Here is an 18,965-nt window from a genome sequence, read left to right as displayed (position 1 = left end):
GGCTGATCTTGCAGAAGTGCTTAGTCAGTTCTGAAGTCTTTGCTTTATAAGAATCCATCATCCAGGGTTCCAGGAATTAGGTGTAGTCAGCCTGACAGCCAGCCTAATCACCAAGCAAGACGAAAGAATAAATAGCATTTGAGACATTTGTCAATGCCTTACACCATTTCCTCTTCGGAAAAAAGTACTGGTAATAAGTACATTTTAAAAATTCTTTATGTTGAAATGAAAAATTTACAGAAGCAAATATAGGCCAGGACTAGGAAATACTCAGAAGGGATTTTGTTTTCCCTTTTCAGCTAGACTGAGTTGTAATCATAAGCAAAACCACTAAGCAAGAAACCTGATGTCTGTGTATGAAAACTGGTGAGGCCTCCAGGATAGACACTTCTAATGAAAAAGGTCACAAAACACGTCTCATGAACCATGTGAAGGAAACAGAAAAAATTCATCCTCTACGCAAAAAGGAAAAAAAAACTTTAAAAACTCTATTATTATATGAATGTTCATTTATTTATTTGTATTACCTTAGTGCCTAGGACCCTTAGACATGGACCAGGACCCTGCTGGGTGCTGTACAAAAAAAAAAAATACTCTGTCCCAAAGAGTTCATAATCCAAGTCAGGAAGTCCACTACCTGATTACCTGTCAGCAGGAAGATGTTTTGGACCCATGACTATAGATCAGTGGTTCTCAAACTCTGTTGCACCACAACCCCCTTCTGACAACCAAAATTAATATGTGACCCCAGAAGAGGAGGGGGACCAAATCCTGGGCCTGCCTGAGCTTTGCTACCCTGGGCAGGAAGGCCAAAGCCCAAACCCCATCCAGGCAGAAATGCCCAAAGCTGAAGCCTCCAGCCTCAGCAAGTATAACATCAGCCCTGACGACCCCATTTCATGACCACTTTGGGATCACAACCCATAGTTTGAGCAGCACTGCTATAAGCAATTCACTGAGCTGCTTCTCGCATCATGGTGACAGTGAGAGACACTTCCTGGTAGGTATACTCCATCTGAGGCTTGTTTTAGAAGTACAAGGAATATGTTTGAGTAGCTGCATTAAAGAAAACTATACAGGCAGTCCCCGGGTTAAGTACAAGATAGGGACTGCAGGTTTGTTCTTAAGTTGAATCTGTATGTAAGTCGGAACTGGCATCAGCCGCTGCTGAAACTGATCAGTTTCAACCGCGGCTGAATCTGGACGCCAGTTCTGACTTGCATACAGATTCAACTTAAGAAACCCAGGCGTCCCCAAGTCAGCTGCTGCTGAAACTGATCAGCAGCTGATTCCAGGAAGCCTGGGGCAGAGCAACTCTGCCTCGGGCTTCCTGCAGTCAGCCCCTAGTCAGTTTCAGCAGCCGCTGACTTGGGGACGCCAGGGGCAGAGCAGCTGGGGTGCTGCTGGGTTGCCCCAGTATCGCGGCTCCTCGGCGCTACTGGAGCAACCCAGCAGCACTCCAGCTGCTCTGCCCCAGGCGTCCTGATTCAGCCGCTGCTGAAACTGACCAGCAGCGGCTGAATCAGGATGCCTGGGGCAGAGCAGCTGGGGTGCTGCTGGGTTGCTCCAGTAGCGCCCAGAGCGGCACTGCGGGACCAACCCGGCAGCCCCCAGCTGCTCTACCCCAGAGGTAGGCAAGAAAAGCCTGGTCTGCTGGGGGGGGGGCACTAGCTGCACCCCTCCCCCTAGCAGACCAGGGAGACGGGGGTGGCGGGACCGCCCAAGTCCTCCACGGCTTTGCTCCGTCTGCCTGGTCTGCTGACCTGGGAGACGCGGAGCAAAGCCGCAGAGCATGCAGGCAGAGGGACAGTCCAGGTGCACCGCGGCTGTCCCACTGCTGGCGTGCTCCGAGGCTTTGCTCCCCATCTCCCTGGTCTGCTGGTCGGGAGATGGGGAGCAAAGCCTTGGAGCACGCCCGCAGGGGGACAGCTCAAGCGCGCCCTGGCTGTCCCGCTGCGGGCGTGCTCCAAGGCTTTGCTCCCCATCTCCCTGGTCTGCTGGTTGGGAGATGGGGAGCAAAGCCTTGGAGCACGGCCGCAGGGGGACAGCTCAAGCGCGCCCTGGCTGTCCCGCTGCAGGCGTGCTCCAAGGCTTTGCTCCCCGTCTCCCTGCAGAGCAGCTTTGCTCCCCGTCTCCCAGCAGCTTTTCTCGCCCTGGAGGACGGTGGCGGCGGACCGCGGCGCATCTGGGCGTCCCGCCACTCCTGTCCTCCGGGGCGAGAAAAGCCCCGTTCGTAACTGCGGATCCGACATAAGTCGGATCCGCGTAACTCGGGGACTGCCTGTACACCTCTCTAGAAGCATGCTCCACCCCAAGGCCCTGCCCTCATTCCCCTGAACCTGGCGGGTGTCCAGCTCGGACTGGTGGTCCGGAGCTCATGGCTATTGCATGCTGGGTGACCTTTCCCTGCTGGACCCTTACCCAGCCTCTGAGACTTTGAGCCACATTTCCTCTTCCCGTCTGGCCCCTATTCTTGGGTGTTTCTTTGTTTAAGCCCCACCTTTGTTCATCTTATGATCTCCTCCTTGCAAGTTTCCACTGCTCCTACCTTCTGCTGTCCCTCCAGAGAAGTCAGCTACACTAGTTTTCTGGTGATGCAGCTGATCCTTTGTCCCAGATATTTGCCCCAAAGTATAATCATTAGTCCCAAGCATCCTCCTATTGCATCAGTCTGGTGCATACCTGCAACAAGCCTGTCACAAACACTGGAGCCCAGAGGCAATGCAGCAGTTTTTCACAACATCACTTCACAAAATCAATACTCATAAGTTGTGCAGACACAGTCCCAATTAATCAAAACACCAGAAGGGGAGTCCCTGAGGGGAAGCGTGTGGTAGCAAATGCACAGAAAAAACAGAATTAAACTGCAAAGACCTGAAGAGAAGAAAGCAGCCAGTCCTGTGGGCAATGTGGGGAGATAGGGCGATAATAAATGAAAAGCCCTCCACCCACGGAAAGGAAATAAACAACACATCTGCAAAAAGTGGGATTTACCCAAGAGCCACACCCTTTACACAGAACCGTGTTTTCATTATCTTGTCTTGCAATACTGGTTTAATCTTCCTTTCTCCCAAAACCAAGATAGCCATGTCCGTGCAGCTGAGAGATCAGGCCTGGAATACTGGGGTGGGAAGTATCCCAGGAGTATCCCTGTGAAAACATCCAGAATAAGAACACTTTAAGAAGCAGTGATTTTTGGTGACTTGAACGGCTTGATTTATTTGAACACCGAAAGGTGGTAGGATGGTAGAATGTTCCCATTCTTTATCCCTGGCCAGAAATACTCCTTTTCTGCCCTGAAACTAGAATCCAACAACAAACAATTTGTGGATGCAAATCCGCCATTGACTTTTGACTGTGCCCAGGCAAAGACACTATCTGATGGCCTGAGAACACGTCATCTTTCCATGTTGGTCCCATCAAGAATGAAAGTCTGCTACCAAGCAGGATTTGTGCTGGAGTTCCTGGATTTGGTCTCCCATGGCCTCCTGACCATAGTGCCTATATGTAGATAGTCACTGTTTGTTATACACATCTTCTGTTGTGTGCAACACAGTTTGTCTATAGGGAGTGTGTAATGCAGGTGTGAAACATGCTAAACAGTGAATTCTTAACACTGAAAAATCAGATTCTAATGGTTTGCTTGGTTGGCATGTGAAACAGTGAAGAATCAATTGGAGTGGAGGATTAAGGGAAACCTGGGCTGTCTCCCAGTGAGAACACTGAGAAAGGGGAGACATTCTAACTCCCAGAGCACCAAAGTCATTGCCGTGAACCAGTTGATAATACATGCCACTCCACACAGTTCATCAGACATGAAGAACTGCAATTATCCATCTTATTTGGGGAAAAAAAACCAAACCTCACTGCTAGCTGACCTCTGACTCTTCTGCATTTTCTTCACTGTACACGATTTTACAGTGTGGTCCTGTTTGCCACTGTCACGGATCACAGGTCGTGCCCACACTTGGCCCCTCGGCTCCTCCAGTGCAGCAGCCCCCACCCTCCAGTGCAGCAGCCTCTTTTCAGGGAACCCCCTCCACTCCAGCAGCAGTGAGACAGCCCTTTCTCAGGGAGTCCACTCCAGTGCAGTGACCCTCTCTTGGGGTGCCCTCTCTTGGGGTGCCCTCTCTTGGGGTGCCCTCTCCTCTCCAGCGGCAGCAAGACAGCCCTTTCTCAGGGAGTCCACTCCAGTGCAGCGACCCTCTCTTGGGGTGCCCTCTCTTGGGGTGCCCTCTCCTCTCCAGCGGCAGCAAGACAGCCCTTTCTCAGGGAGTCCACTCCAGTGCGGTGACCCTCTCTTGAGGTGCCCACTCTCACCTGGGGGGTCTGCCCCTCCGCCTCTGGGACGGTGCCTCTCAGGGCCTTCAGCCGCCTGCCTCTGCCGTGAGCCCCTTCGGGGGGTCCACTCTCTCTGGGGGGCACTCCATGAATTTGGAAAATGGTCAAAGGCAGCACTCTTCCATGATTTTAATGTACGGGTGTGGGGTCTCGGAGGAAGATGGGGTGCACACAGGAACTTGGGGTAAGGCACAAGGGTGTAGGAGGAGGTGTGGGATCTGGGAAGGACTTTGAATGAAGGAGGGGGTTGTGTCATGGGACAGGGGATTTGGGTACAGGAGCGGGTGTAAGAGTTTTGGTTGTAACCTAAGGCAGGAGGGGGTTGTGACCTGGGGCAGGAGATTGGGGTGCAGGTCTGAGTGGGAGTATGGGAGCAGGAGCAGGGGTGCAAAGGGTTGTGGGGAGGGGAGACTGGGCTGTCAGGGGCAGGCTCTGGCCAGGAGGTGCTTACCTGGGTGGCTCCCGGCCAGCAGCCCTGCCCTCCATGTCCCCGCACGCTGCTCAGAGCAGCTGGACAGGCCATGTGTATTGCTCTGAGGCCAAGGGGAGGGATACGTCACACACTGCCCGTCCTGCAAACAGAAAACCGGCTAATGGAAGCTGAGAGATTGTGCTGAGCATGGGGGCAGTGCACGAAGCCTCTCTCCCTCTACCGCCCGCGCACACAGCATTCACAGAGCTGCTCTGGGCAGCGTGCAGGTGCAGGGCAGGTGCGGCGCCTGGCTGAGGCTTGGCAGGCCATTTTGGCTTACAGGCTGCATTTTGCCCACCCCTGGACTAAGCATATTGCTGCTACAGTCCATTCAGCCCTGAAGATCAGAGATCAGGATTTGTAACCCAAATGAAATCTCCTGTATGAGAATGGAGAATATTAAATAATAAGACAGGCGGCTGCTAAAGCTGTTAGTAAAATGAATCCTATTTACTTTCCAGGGTGTTGATAAAAAGTTTTCTAACTTCCGTTGAGATCTGCCTCCCTGATGCAAAGTACAAATGCACAAATGCTAAGGCAGGGAAACAGAACATTTGAAACCAAAGACAACTACATTGCCTACAGAGGCACAGAAACACCTTTTTTTTTTTTTTTTTTAATAAGAGAGACCAGCTGTTACCATGGTGTATACAAGTGGAAAACCCAAAATGTTTGATCTGGGAACTGAAGACCACAGATGATGAACCTGCTAATATTGTGCTGTTTAATCATCCCAGTTAAAGTATCAAGAGGAAATACTACTGATGCAATACACAGTAGTTAGGTCAGACATAAGAAGAAAAAAACCCCAAACAAGTTACATGTAAAGAAGGATAATAGGACCATAACATTGCCCTGTCTCTTGGGCCAAATTTAACAGCACATAATGGCTCATATATGCCAGCAGAGCTGGTGTATAAGGTCTGAAAAAGTTCCATAACAGCCCCCCAAAGGAATTATCAGGATGTAGAAGAACCCCTAATAAGTATACATGGCAGAGCCAGCTCAGGGACAGAACTTGCAGGAGCCTCTAAGACAGCCTGTGTGTTGCAGCTGGGAGAAGGCAGGTTGGGGCGTTGTTATGCCCTTGGCTTTTATAACAGCACATAGGGACCATAACACCTAAGGCACTAGTTAGGCCAACCTTCAAGTTGTTGTAACATGCACTAAGGGCTGAAGAACCCCAGCATGAGAGAGGCAAAGGCAACACAGGTGTACAACTTATCTACGTGTCTGTGAAACTGATAAGGCAGGAGTGGCCAACCCATTACAGACAAAGAGCAGCCGTGTTTGATTGAGGAAAAAAAAAGCCCCGGCCACCGTGTTTTCCTTTCTAAGAGCAGGCATTGACCTTTTAAGGCAGCCAATGCGGTGCAGCAACACGCTAATCTGCGCCTCATTTGCATACTCACTGCTGGCAAAACCAGCAGTGTAGACATAGCCTAAAGGTGCATCTACACAGCAGGGCTTAACTTGAAATAAGCTACGCAAATTAAGCTACATCAATTGCATAACCCTAACTAAGGCTACATCTAAGCTGCAAGCTTCTTTCAGAATAAGCTCTCAGGGCCGGCTTCCTGCCACAAGCCCTGTCCCAGGTGTTTGCGGCTTTAAGAGCTGCCAGGAGATAGGAACTATAGAGTTGTGATGAGTGTGGACAAAGTGGCCTGCAGGGCACCTGTGTTATTCCTAGGGGCCTCTTTTCTTGACAGAACTCCCTCTTCTGCATCCACACTCTTTTTCTGAAAAACTTTTTTTCAAAAAGCCTTATTCCTCGTAAAATGAGGTTTACCGCCGTTGGAAAAAGCCCTCCGTTATTTCAACATTTTGTTGAAATAACGCAATTGCAGTGGTAGAATTGTTCTTCCAGAATAACGGCTGTTACTCCGGAAAAACACTGCATCATGGATGTACCCTAAATTATCCCAGCCAGGACTTTGTCAAGCCAGGACTTAAAAACCCTCTTAAAAATGTTTAAGAGGGCAGGCCAGGTAAGGATGTTAAAGCCTGAAATCACAGACAGTGTCTTGTTTCACCGCTGGAGTTGTGTATATTCGCATATCTCCGCAAACTTACTCCCGATTTATGCTAGTGTGAAAATCAGAATAAGGCCCATCATCTGTTCTAAATGATTCATAGATTCATAGATTCATAGACTTTAAGGTCAGAAGGGACCATTATGATCATCTAGTCTGACCCCCTGCACAGTGCAGGCCACAGAATCTCAACCACCCCTCTTAGAATAATCCTCTCACCTCACCTCAAAGTACCAAATAGTACTTTGAAAGCCTGCTCAGGGTTGATATTGAAACCCTCATCTTGGGCTTCATCCGCGTCTTCTTAACTTCCTACTCTTCTCTTCAGGAAATTCCAAAAAAGGATCCACGGATTGAGTGTATTTATTTGCATTCTTCATTACTGCATCATCATGTAAACGTTGCAGTCGGTTCTGCAGTCCATTTATCAGTTTTGCAGCTTGGTCAACAGATAATCCTGTGGCTGCCTCAACAGTCAATATTCCTTAAAATTTAGCACCCCATAAGCAGCGTGCAGATGAACTTGAAATTATTTTGCAGCATGAGGCTCTAGGCTGTGGAAACTGTTTCTGGACATGAAATCTATTTGGATATTTTGTGCAATGCCTGGAGAACACCTCACAGTTGTCATCTTCGGGCCTCAATAGACTGGGCTTTTAATGACTGCCGGGTGGCACGATGAGTGTTGAGCACGATTTTAAGAATATTGATTAAGATTTCCCATCTGCTTGTGAAACTAACACAAAAATTAAAGTCTCTGAAGAGTTCCAGAAAAAATAATACCATCTGCACAGAAGAACCATCTGTGTGAACTCCTACTAAATTCAGTGACTGTGCTGCTAGCCAGAGTGTTCAATTGTGTCAGTCTTGCCAGCATGTAACTATACCAAGGGTGGGGAATCTTAGGCCCAGGGACCAGATGCCATCCCCTGAATTGCTGGTGAAAAACAGAAAATTTTTTCTTAATGTGATTTGAAATATGAACCACTAACTCTGGACTGTAATGGCTAATCATTTTAAGCAAATTGAGGAATATTCCTGAGTAGGATTGGTGGTGAATTACGTTATCAGAACTCTGTAGTGTTAGATTTTTCTGGCACAGAACGTAAGGATTATTTTTCGCACTGTTTGCCACTTCTCCTTTTCTGCAGATATAGTGCTTTTTAAGTCCATTGTCAATTCCAGTACCATGCTTTATACGCATCTCAAAAGACCTCCAACTTTGATGATGCTGTGGTGAGTTTTCATGTTAGCCTGCCATGGTGTTCAAATGCTTACAATCAGAGAAGCTTCTCTTAGGATTTTTGACGCAGAGGCTTGCACTGAATAGTTGGTTTGACATGCTTTGTTCTCGGCGAATTCATGCTGACTGTTACTTATCTTCTAGGAGTTTGCAAATTTATTGCTTGATTATTTGATCCATTTTCTTTTTGAGTACAGTAGTCTGGTCTGTAATGTCCCAGGTTGTCCTTATTTCCATTTTTATAGATTGGAAAAGGACAAACATGGTGCCAGTCTTCTGGAATCTCTCCTGTATACCATGACTTCCTAAACAATTGCTAATGGCTCTGATTTCTATTCAGTCAGCTCTTTGAATATTCTGGGATGCATTACATCAGGTCCTAGTGACTTGAAGACATATAATTTGTCCAAGTAATGTTTAACTAGTTCTTTCCCCAATTTAATCCCTGATCCTACCTCATTTTACTGGCATTTTCAATGTTAGACATCCAATCATCACCAACCTTCTTAGTGAAAACTGAACAAAGACGTCATTAAGCACCTCTGCCATTTCCAAATTTTCTGTTACTTTTTCTCCCTCATGGAGTAACAGTCCTACCCTATGCTTGGTTCTCTTCTTGCTCCTAATCTATTTGTAGAATTTTTTCTTGTTACCCTTTATTTTAGTTTGAACCTGTTTTGTGTCTTAGTCTTTCTAAATTTGTCCCTACATACTTGTAGTATTTGTTTATATTCATCCTTTGTACTTTGACCCAGTTTCCACTTTTTGTAGGACTCTTTTTTGATTTTTAGATGATTGAAGATCTCTTGGTTAATCCAGAGTGGTGTCTTGCCATTCTTCCTGTCAAGACTGTTCCCTACTCTGGCAATTTGAGTGCAGAAGGTGAGTGCCCACAAGAGACTAAAATACCTTGCCACTAAAGACTTCTGTTTAAAAAACACCAAACTCCCCAAGATCACAGATTCCCCGACCTTGGAAGGTATCGCTGTCACCACCCAAATGCAATAACCCCTTTGAGAACCCAGGAAGATGCACTTGGGAATTTCTTTCTGTGGGGTACCCTCAAGTTCTTTAACCCTCCCTCTGGGGAGAACTTAAAACCCCCCTGTAAATGTCTTGCAGTTTTAGGCATGTGCATACAGAACTTCTTGCCTTCTAGGACATAGGAATCAGATAATGGTCTTAAAAATATGATTCTTATTAACAAAACAAAGAAAAATACCCATTAAAACATTATTTGGTTGCTAGAGGTTAAAGAGCAACTGAAAAAAGATGAAAAGCACAGAGAACTACTTCCCAGGGATTCCGTTTAAAAAATAAACTATATGGGCTGGAGGGGGTCACATAGGCTCAGCACAAAGAAGTCCAAAAAACCCCAAAATAATCTGATCACATCTGACTAAACAGTCCCTGTTCTACTCACATATCTGCCGTTCAAAGATTTAGTCCTTCCCAAGACATGGATGTTGCTGAATCCTCCATGTCCTGCTTTCTGACATAACTCATCACTCTCAGCATTGCTCTGGTCACACAAAGACTGCCACAGGAAGATCACTGTTTCTAATTAAAAACGCACACTGTTTTCATTGGCTCTCCTGGCCAACACTTCCTGCTTTCCTAGCATTCCTGGAGACTCTAGGAAGGGTCTATGTTTTAACCTTACAGTCAATGTAGTTAACTGAATGGTGGCGATATCCAGAAAAGGCAGTATCCCTTCCATTCATCACACTTCTCATCTTTCTTATGCAGTGAGACAGACAACATTAAGGACATGGGCAAACTCTTTGAAACACTGACAAAGTTCACTAAAATCTGCCTCCTTCAAATCCATTGTCTTTATTTTGCTGTTCCTTCTTACCATGCCTTCAGATTTTGAATGCTACCATTTCATGGACACTTGTATTTTCAAATTACCAGCCAGTTCTTCCCTATTCATCAAAATCAAATCTAGAATAGACTCTTCCCTAGCAACTTTCTCCAGCTCCTGAAATAAAAAAAATGTCTCCAATGTATTCCAAGAATTTGTGGAATATTCTGTGCCCTGCTGTGCTATTTCCCCGACAGATGTCTGGATAATTGAAGTCCCCCATCACCACCAAGTATGGATCATTATCATAACATTGGGTTCTGCAATGTTCTTGTAAGACTTATGTCTTCTAGCTGCGTCAAAGCAGTTTCAGCAAGTTCTCCTTTAGTAGAAGCTTTGAGGCACAGGAATGCAAGGAAAGATTTTTTAATAGAAGCTTCTTCTTAATCTGGTTTTACATACTGAAGAATTAAAAACATTTATTCTATAGGTGAACAAATCCAGTGTCCAGCAGAACAACAAATGCAGAATATTTTGCCGCTTTCACGTCCATCAGAATTTGCCGATTAATTATTTGACCCTGGAGTTGAAGGAACTGCACATTGGTACCTGCCACCATTTTATCCAAATGATTTGCCAAAACAGGCTCATATAGTAACTTATAACTCAGTCACTCTGAGGAATTTTCCATTCCATCCGTCTCTTAAGTGTTTAACATCACTTCACCCAGAAATAGCATGACATGTAGAAGTTGCTACAGTATTAAATGGCAGTAGTGAGATGCGTGTGCAGTTCTCTCTAGGCTCAGTATCAGTTCATATGACCCTCTTCTGATGCCTCATGTTTCTTTAGTTTAGGTTCCAACTTCTTCCCATGACGCAGTGTGGCATTCTATACCTTGATGAAACCTGGTGGGCCAAGGAGCTATCAGAACATCATCCTCAGCCAAAGCACCATCCATAGGAGCCCTGGTGGTATGTTCACCCAGTTCCATTGCTACTGCAGCCAAAAGAGGCACAGGAAGGATCCAAGCAACTAGGTGATTCTCTGGCACCATAGCATTAGAACCGGTTTGTGCTTCCTGTATTCTGCATCCAACCCTGTCCCTGAATCCTGCTCTGCTCCTGCCTCCTTGCTTTTGCACCTAGTTCCCCCTGTGCTGCTGTTCCATGCTCTCTTCTTGCCTCTCCTCCAGCCCTGTCCTTACGCTTCTCTCCAATCATTGGTTACCAGGCCTGGCACTGACCCCTAGCTCCAACTTTTTACTCTGCTGCTGACATTCGATATATGACCCTTGCTCTGAAGCTCAACTTTGATTCCTATATCTGACTTTGGCTTGATCCCTGTCACTGGTCACTGTCGTACCTCGGTGTTTTCGTACCTCGGTACCTTCGGTGGTCTGGACTGTCAGTGTCAGCGTCATCTGGTCAGGGTTGTCCTGGCGCGCTCCTGGCAGGACCTCTACTCCGTCGGTGATAATAAACTTTCAGCTGCGTGCGTAACAATCGGTACTCCCTTTATCTAGAGTGTTAGACCCCGTGCACTTGGGTCAACACAAGAGATCTCTGAGAGGCCCTGGAAACGACAGATGTAGACAAGGTTTGAAATCAATTGAGCAGGTTTATTGTCAAATGCGAAGCTCTACCAGTTGGTAACAGAGATCAGTACAATGTTACACCAGTGGGCACTATGGCCTGCGTTGACAAGGTACCAACACCAGGCAGGTCTATTGCCATATAACAGATATTAACAGCAGTTAGTCAAAGTTAAGCTACTGTGCGTTCTGTAAGTTTAGGCAATGACACCTGCCGTTCAGGCGCCTAGTGCGCCCCCCACAAGGTCGGCAGGAGAGTGCCCTCTGCGGTGTCCTTTTATAGACAGGTATAACAACTTACATCATTTCTTTATGTACCAGGTTACTACCCTCTGTTGCCTAGTTACCACCCCTCACCTTATGGAAGGGGGGCTTACTTACTATCCTTCATGCTGTCAATTCCGACCTGGTCCTGAACCTAGGTTGGTATGTGAATTAGTTTTTAGGGAATTTCTTATTAAGATGTTCCATTACTCCCCTTTGGCTCATAGTCTGTACCCAGTGCCTCCGTGTCCTTCCATGCTCGACCTAACTTACACAATCTCACAGTTATCAATAGGGCCTCTTTCTTGGCTCCTGTTACTGAACCAAAGTCTTGCTCACTAGATTGCAGGCCTGATACTGTTTCCATGTTGCAGGCCTTAGGCCTGCTGACTCCATATTACTGACCCTCAACTTACTACAGTCACCAGCATTTAACTCTGGTGCTTACTCTGGATTCTGTTTCACAATCTGGACATTTGATCTGCCCACTGGACCTGATTCCTGCTGTGACCACTAGGCAAGGCTACCTACATCCTGCTCCCTAGCAACCTGAACTGTAACTGTTGTTCTTAGAGATGTGGGCACAAATGTGTATTCCATTTAGGGAATTTTGCCTAGCAATGCCTGTGGAGCAGCAATGGGCAACCAGGACCGGAGAGTGGATCACATGAATGGCCCTCCTTCATCTTAGCGGGCCAAATGATTGAAATCTAGTGGTGGGTGGCTTGAGGGCTGCATGCAGCCCACTGGGGTTCCACCTGCAAATGGCCCATGCACCCCTTCTCTGTCCCTTTCCCCAAGCCTCTCGCACTGGGGCACTGGAGCACTGTGTTTATCTACTCCTTCCTCTCAGCACTTTTGGAGCACCGTGAATTGGCTGATTTGTGCTCTTCCCCTCCCGCAAAGCCTGAACCCTGCAAATCAGCTGATTCACAGTGCTCTGACAGTACTGGGAAGAGGGGGAGGAGTAAGTAAGTACGGGGCTCTAGCGCAGAATCGCAGTCTGAGCTACTAGATGTGATGTTGTAATGCTGGAGATCATCCATGCAGAGATTGCTTGAGCCGCCATTGGTCTGCACAGGAGACCAAAAGGCGAGCAAAGAATGGAAATGTCTAGTTATATACAAATTAAAAGCTACATGTTGCCCGACATCAAGAAGTCATTGTTCCTCTGGACTTGAAATTGGGTTAAAGGAGAACACTGGTAAATATACAGCTTGGTTTAGATGAAACTGAGAAACAAGCCTCAACAAAAATTTAGGTCTTTGGAAAAATATGTTTGGGGACTTTGCCACCGAGGCCTGCGACTCACCCACCATCTCACCCACCATCCTTTCAGACGTTATTGAGAAGGAAGGCTGCTTGATAGCAAAGACAGAGGAGAGAAAGGCGGTTCCACGGGGAGACACTAGGACAGGATAAAGGTCCCACATTTCACAGGCAGGTGGAGAAATCTCACTTCTGTGACAGAGCAGAAGGCTGAAGGTGCTATCCCTAGGATAGCAACCACACTGAGAATCACTTCCACTTGGTCAAATAGGAGGCTTTGGTGGAGGGCTTTCTGCTATTAGAAACGCTTGTTGGACAGCTTCAGAACATTATTATTCCTCCTCCTCCTCATCTAGCCATGCAGCATCCAGGCCACGAGATGCAGAAGTACTGCAGGCAATGGGAGCTGCAGGGGTGCTGCCTGCGTGCCAGGGCAGTGTGTGGGGCCACCTCCCCTTTCCCCAGGGCTGCTGAACGGGAGCTGCCTGAGGTAATCATCTCACACCCTCTCCTGCATTCCAACCTCCTACCCCAGTCCTGAGAACCTTGCGCACCCAAACTCCCTCCCAGACCCCACATCCCAACCCTCCGTCCCAGCCTTGAGCCCACCTCCTGCACCCAAACTGCCTCCCAGAGCCTGCACCTGCACCTTCACCTGCCTGCCCCAGCATCCTATTTCCCACCCAGACCCCACACCTCCACCCCCACCCCAACCTCCTGCCTGGAGTCACCTCCTGCATCCCAAACCCTTGAACCGCACCCTATCCCAGAGCCTGCACCTCCAGTCAGAGCCCTCACCTGCTCCCACCCTCTGCCCTAGCCTGGAGCCCCCTCTTGCATCCTGAACCTCTGCACCCTCCCCCACAGAGCGGTAAGTGGCCCCTGACTGATTTTGTCTGGGGGTCAGTAGCCCCTGATAGGAACAGGGTCCTCTCCCTCCCCCCGAGCATATTGAGCCATACACTTTCACTGTTGATGAAGACAGCTGTGATCTTGCCATTCCTGACTAGTAGCTGCAGGCGCTTTACGTTCTCTGAGTAACCGTGCACTGCTACTGAGAGGGCCGGCAGCAGCCATGCATACGGTCAGTATAAAGGAGTACAGTCTCCACCATGGTGGCAGCTGAAGGTCAGTTTCCCAGGCCTTTTAGGTCTTATGGGTTCATCATCTTGGATGAACTCTACACAACAGCAGGCGCATGATGGGCCCGTAATTGCCCCACACTACTCTCGGGGAAGCTCTGCAGGTAAGAATGGTGCTCGCCAAAAGCAGGTCCATCTGCACCTCCTGACTCCCTTGGTTAGTCAACTTCATGGCCAACAGTGCCAAAGGCTGCAGATAGAGCTAATTGGAGTCATCTGTAATGAAAAGAGCATGCAACATAGGGAAGTTCTAATTCCAAGTTGTAAGGTGGCCAACTCACCCTCCAGAGCGGCCCCTTGTGTCAGGGCGCAATGCTACCAGGGGCCTCTCCCCGGGCTCCCTGGCTCTTCCCTTGGGGGTTTTCAACCAAGCCCTACTTCAAGGCTTATCCCCACGGGAGCCGATTCTATCTCTTGTGGGCTTCCCTCAGCCAGCAGCACTGCTGGGCCTCTCGTGAGACAGCTCTCCACCTTCTAAATCTAAATAATATTTCCTCTGTACTCTTCTAAATGCCTCTTTCTAGCTCAGCTGCTTCATTACTAATTAGCTAATGGGGCACCAGCTGGAGCTCCTGAATACTCCCATGTGTAGCCCACAGGGTTCTTGTGGGTCAATTAGGCCCTAATTCTCCTGAAGGGCCATTGTCCCCATGCAAATATTATTATCTAGTCACTGCTATTCAAAGAACAAATGGATACAAACTTCTCTTTCGGTGTAGTTTTCTCTTTGAAAGACCCAGCAGCTGCACTTGTTTTTGCTGCAGGAAGCTCTCTCTTTAATGGGGAGAGGAGAAAGTCCCTTTTTTAAAATAACAAGAAATTCATTAGCACTTCTTGTTCTTTTTTTTTAAGTCACCATTGTAGATATTTTGATAACACATCATTTTACACACGTGTGGTCTGCTGATGTGGTAGCTGGAGATAATACTGCTCAGAGTACCTGTAGGAGGCTACTTTTTCTTTCTGAGTTCCTTCTAGTTTTTTCAGGAGCAGAACATGTCCTTTGTTCCTGCTGTTCCGTCTCCTCTTCTGTCTTCTTTAAGTCTTTTGACCTAAAAAACATGAACAATCACTAGCGTAGAGCTAAAATCCAGCAACATATTGAACATTCCTTTTGCCTGAAAAAGGCCTTTTCATATCAGCAAGAAATACTAACCAGCCAAAATCAGCATTAGGGTTTTAACAAATATCTTCCCTCTGGAAAATCGAACTCAGACACTTTTGCAGACAAATAACCATTTAACTTCCCGATCTCCACATGCTATGGCTCTGCTTTGATTTGTAGCCACCCTGTGGTGCTCTGCAGAGCTAAGGCTTCCTCTCAGGCCGAGGCTTTAGGCTTGCAGCTGGGCACAGAATGTCCACACTAGGAAATTATTTCAAAATAACTTATTTCGAAATAATATCTCCCGAAATAAAACTCCGGTCATCTCAAGAAGTGGGCTGTGCCCACGAAAGCTCATGATACCATCTACATGTTTTGTTAGTCTATAAAGTGCTACCAGATCATTTGTTATTTCAAAACAGCATGTCCACACTACAGAGAAGCCTTGAAATTAGTCCAACACCGGCTCCCTTACTGTGGACGTGCTGCCTCAACTTAGAGCCCGAGGAAGCACTGGGGAGTAATTACTTTGAATGACTCTGGGGAGTAGTTATTTTGAAGCAGCAGCAGAGTGTCCACACGACCACTATTTTGAAATAACTTTTGAAACAAGCCTTTTAACTTATGGAAAGCAGGAGTTATTATTTTGAAATCACCAGACCCTGGTTATTTAGAAATAACAGGCTTGCTAGTGTGGACACACCACTTGTTATTTCAAAATAACTCCCTAGTGTAGCTCTGGGATGAGGGATTACAGCATTAGTGCCAGTTTTTTCCTGAAGGTCTAGCCAATAGTTACTTTCACATGTCATGCTGGTGCTGACTTAGCAGTGCGGTTCCAGATTTCTGTTTTCTTTTGACCACTAAAATTGGTCCTTAAACTCATTTTGCATCATTAACTGATATTGCCCATTCATCCAAGAATCCTAGAGAAGTAAACGTGGTGATATGGGGCCAGGTTCTCTGCTACATTTAGTTACCGATGAGCAAAATGATGGTGGGGAGGGCTTCAGGGCTTCCTGATTCTCAGCCCTAACCCCATATCAGGTGGCAACATTCCCTGCGGGAGAGACCATCTGCCTAGGAGCCTGCTATGCAGATTCTGCAATCACCAGAGACTTCCCCCACCAACAGTATCCCCAGGATAGGACTCAGAGGATGTGAAGGGGGGGATCAGGACCAGGGAGCTCTGAGCACTGGCAGCTTGTCCAGATCAGGTTTACAAGGAGAGGGAGGCATGATGGAGCCATTTAACCAGATGGAAATGTCTGTCACTTGTCTCTTCTGCGGTCAGTTTGTCTGACTGGCTCACTGGCTGTGTTCCCTGTGAGCAGGGTGGGCGCAGCTGTTAGTTTAGTCCCGCACTGGCTACCTGGAAAACCTGTGATGGGGCATCTGCCCCACAATGGCCTTTTTAGGCTAAATCCCAGAGGGCTGAGGGTATGTCTACACTACAAAGTTAGTTCGAACTAACGGACGTTAGTTCGAACTAACTTTCATAGGCGTTACACTAGCGCTCCGCTAGTTCGAATTTGAATAGAACTAGCGGAGCGCTTAGTTCGAACTAGGTAAACCTCATTTTACGAGGATTAAGCCTAGTTCGAACTAGCTAGTTCGAATTAAGGGGTGTGTAGCCCCTTAATTCGAACTAGTGGGAGGCTAGCCCTCCCCAGGTTTCCCTGGTGGCCACTCTGGCCAACACCAGGGAAACTCTTCTGCCCCCCTCCCGGCCCCGGACCCCTTAAAGGGGCATGGGATGGCTACGGTGCCCGTGCCAGGTGCAAGCCTGCCAGCACCCAGCCAGCAGACCCTGCACCTGGCACGGCACAGAGCCACCCACCCGATGTCCCCCAGCCCACCCCCTCTTCCCGGGACCAGGCTGGCGGCTCCCGGGAGCTTGCCCTGGACCGCAAGAGGCGGGCACCTTCCTGGGCTAGTGCGGACATCATGGACCTCGTCCACGATCTCCGCACTAGGCACAGGAAAGTGGCCATCTAGGGCAGGAGAGCTGCCAGCCTGGCCACCCAGGAGCAGGTGTGCATGAAAATCAATGGGGTCCACTGAGACCCCCGACCCTGAGCCCTGAGCTTACAATGGCCGTCCTGGGTCAGACCAAAGGTCCATCTAGCCCAGTAGCCTGTCTGCCGACAGCGGCCAACCCTAGGGACCCTGGAGGGGATGGACCGAAGACAGTGACCAAGCCATTTGTCTCGTGCCATCCCTCTCCAGCCTTCCACAAACTTTGGGCAGGGACCCCACTCCTACCCCCTGGCTAAGACTACTCCATGGACCCAACCTCCATGACTTGATCTCACTTCCCTTTCAACTCTGTTCTAGTTGTAGGCTTCACAGCCTCCTGCAGCAAGGAGTTCCACAGGTTAACTATTTGCTTTCTGAAGAACAACAACTTTCTCTTACTAGTTTCAAGCCTGCTACCCAGTCCTTTCCTTTGGTGTCCTCTAGTCCTTCTTTATGGGAACTCAGGAAGAACTTTTATGAATGCACCCTCTCCACCCAACCCCTGCTTTTAGAGACCTCTATCCTGTCCCCGCTCCATCTCCTCTTTTCTAAGCTGAACAGTCCCAGTCTCTGTAGCCTCTCCTCATCTGGGACCTGTTCCCAACCCCTGATCATGTTAGTTGCCCTCCCCTCTCCCAGCCTTTCTCTTCCCCTCTCCTACCTCCTTTTCCCAGTCTCCCCCAGTTTTGTTCAATAAAGACAGAGTCAATGTTGGAAGAAACGTTATCTTTATTTTGTACATCAATAAGAAGGGGGGCTAGGGAAGGGTAAGAGGAAGGAGGTGAGGGAGGAATGGGGTACGAGCCCCCGATGGGGAGGACTGGGCTGGCTCTGCGGGCTTCTGGGGGTGGAAGCTCTCCTGCAGCCCCCCGATTGCCTCCTCTCCTCAGATGGCAGCCTGCGGCAAGTGCAGCCGGGCTGATGGCTGAGTGCTGTGATGTGCCCAGTGTGGGTAGTCCGGGCAATCCAAGCCAGGACTGCTTTGCAAGCGGGGCACCCCTGAGAACTGTCTGTCCGCGGTGGGGGTCGGGACCCTTTAAGCGCAGCCCTCGGCTAGCCTGAGACAGCATCTCCATGCTCTAAGTCCTCCTCTTATGCCCTGCCGGCACTGCTTCCGGCCATCCTTAAGCCCTGTTCAGAGTCCACTCAATGTGGACTTGCTAGTTCGAACTAGCAAAACGCTAATTCGAACTAGTTTTTAGTTCTAGACGCGTTAGTTCGAATTAGCTTAGTTCGAATTAACTAATTCGAACTAAGTTAGTTCGAACTAGCGCTGTAGTGTAGACGTACCCTGAGAGCAAAGACCACAGTGGAGGCAGATACTGCCAACTAGGGCTTAGCTGTATAAATAAGGGCTCCAGGAGGGAGGAAGAGAGAGATTCTTGCTTTAGCTGGGGAGCAGGAGGAACCTGGTTCCTAGGATCAGAGGGGTAGCCGTGTTAGTCTGAATCTGCAAAAGCGGCGAGGAGTCCTGTGGCACCTGATGCATCTGACAAAGTGGGTCTTTGCCCACGAAAGCTTATGCTCCTACACTTCAGTTAGTCTATAAGGTGCCACAGGACTCCTTGCCGCTTTTCCTGGTTCCTAGGGAAGCTGGAGGCTTCCTGAGACAGAGCAGTACTGGAGAAAGGCAGGCAGAGCTGGGGAGCCCTGGCCTGAACCCACTCCCAGCT

At 48.3% G+C, this 18,965-nt stretch overlaps 1 protein-coding gene across 4 annotated transcripts in view; it reads right to left on the bottom strand.

Moving 5' to 3' along the window:
- Positions 1–4,226: 4,226 nt before the first annotated feature.
- LOC112545341 (uncharacterized) overlaps positions 4,227–18,965 on the bottom strand; it is a 292,857-nt gene continuing 278,118 nt past the window's right edge. For 2 of the 4 annotated variants that reach the window (XM_075925828.1, XM_075925820.1), the window contains exon 5: positions 13,813–15,220. The gene's annotated coding sequence lies outside the window, so the exon portion shown is untranslated. Of the gene's footprint in view, positions 11,475–13,812; positions 15,221–18,965 lie in introns of those variants that run through there. The other 2 variants (XM_075925813.1, XM_075925804.1) reach the window with 2 other exon arrangements.

Source organism: Pelodiscus sinensis, chromosome 1, assembly GCF_049634645.1.
Source record: "Pelodiscus sinensis isolate JC-2024 chromosome 1, ASM4963464v1, whole genome shotgun sequence".
NCBI classification, from domain to species: Eukaryota; Metazoa; Chordata; order Testudines; family Trionychidae; genus Pelodiscus; species Pelodiscus sinensis.
This window is presented reverse-complemented; position numbering and strand designations above follow the sequence as displayed.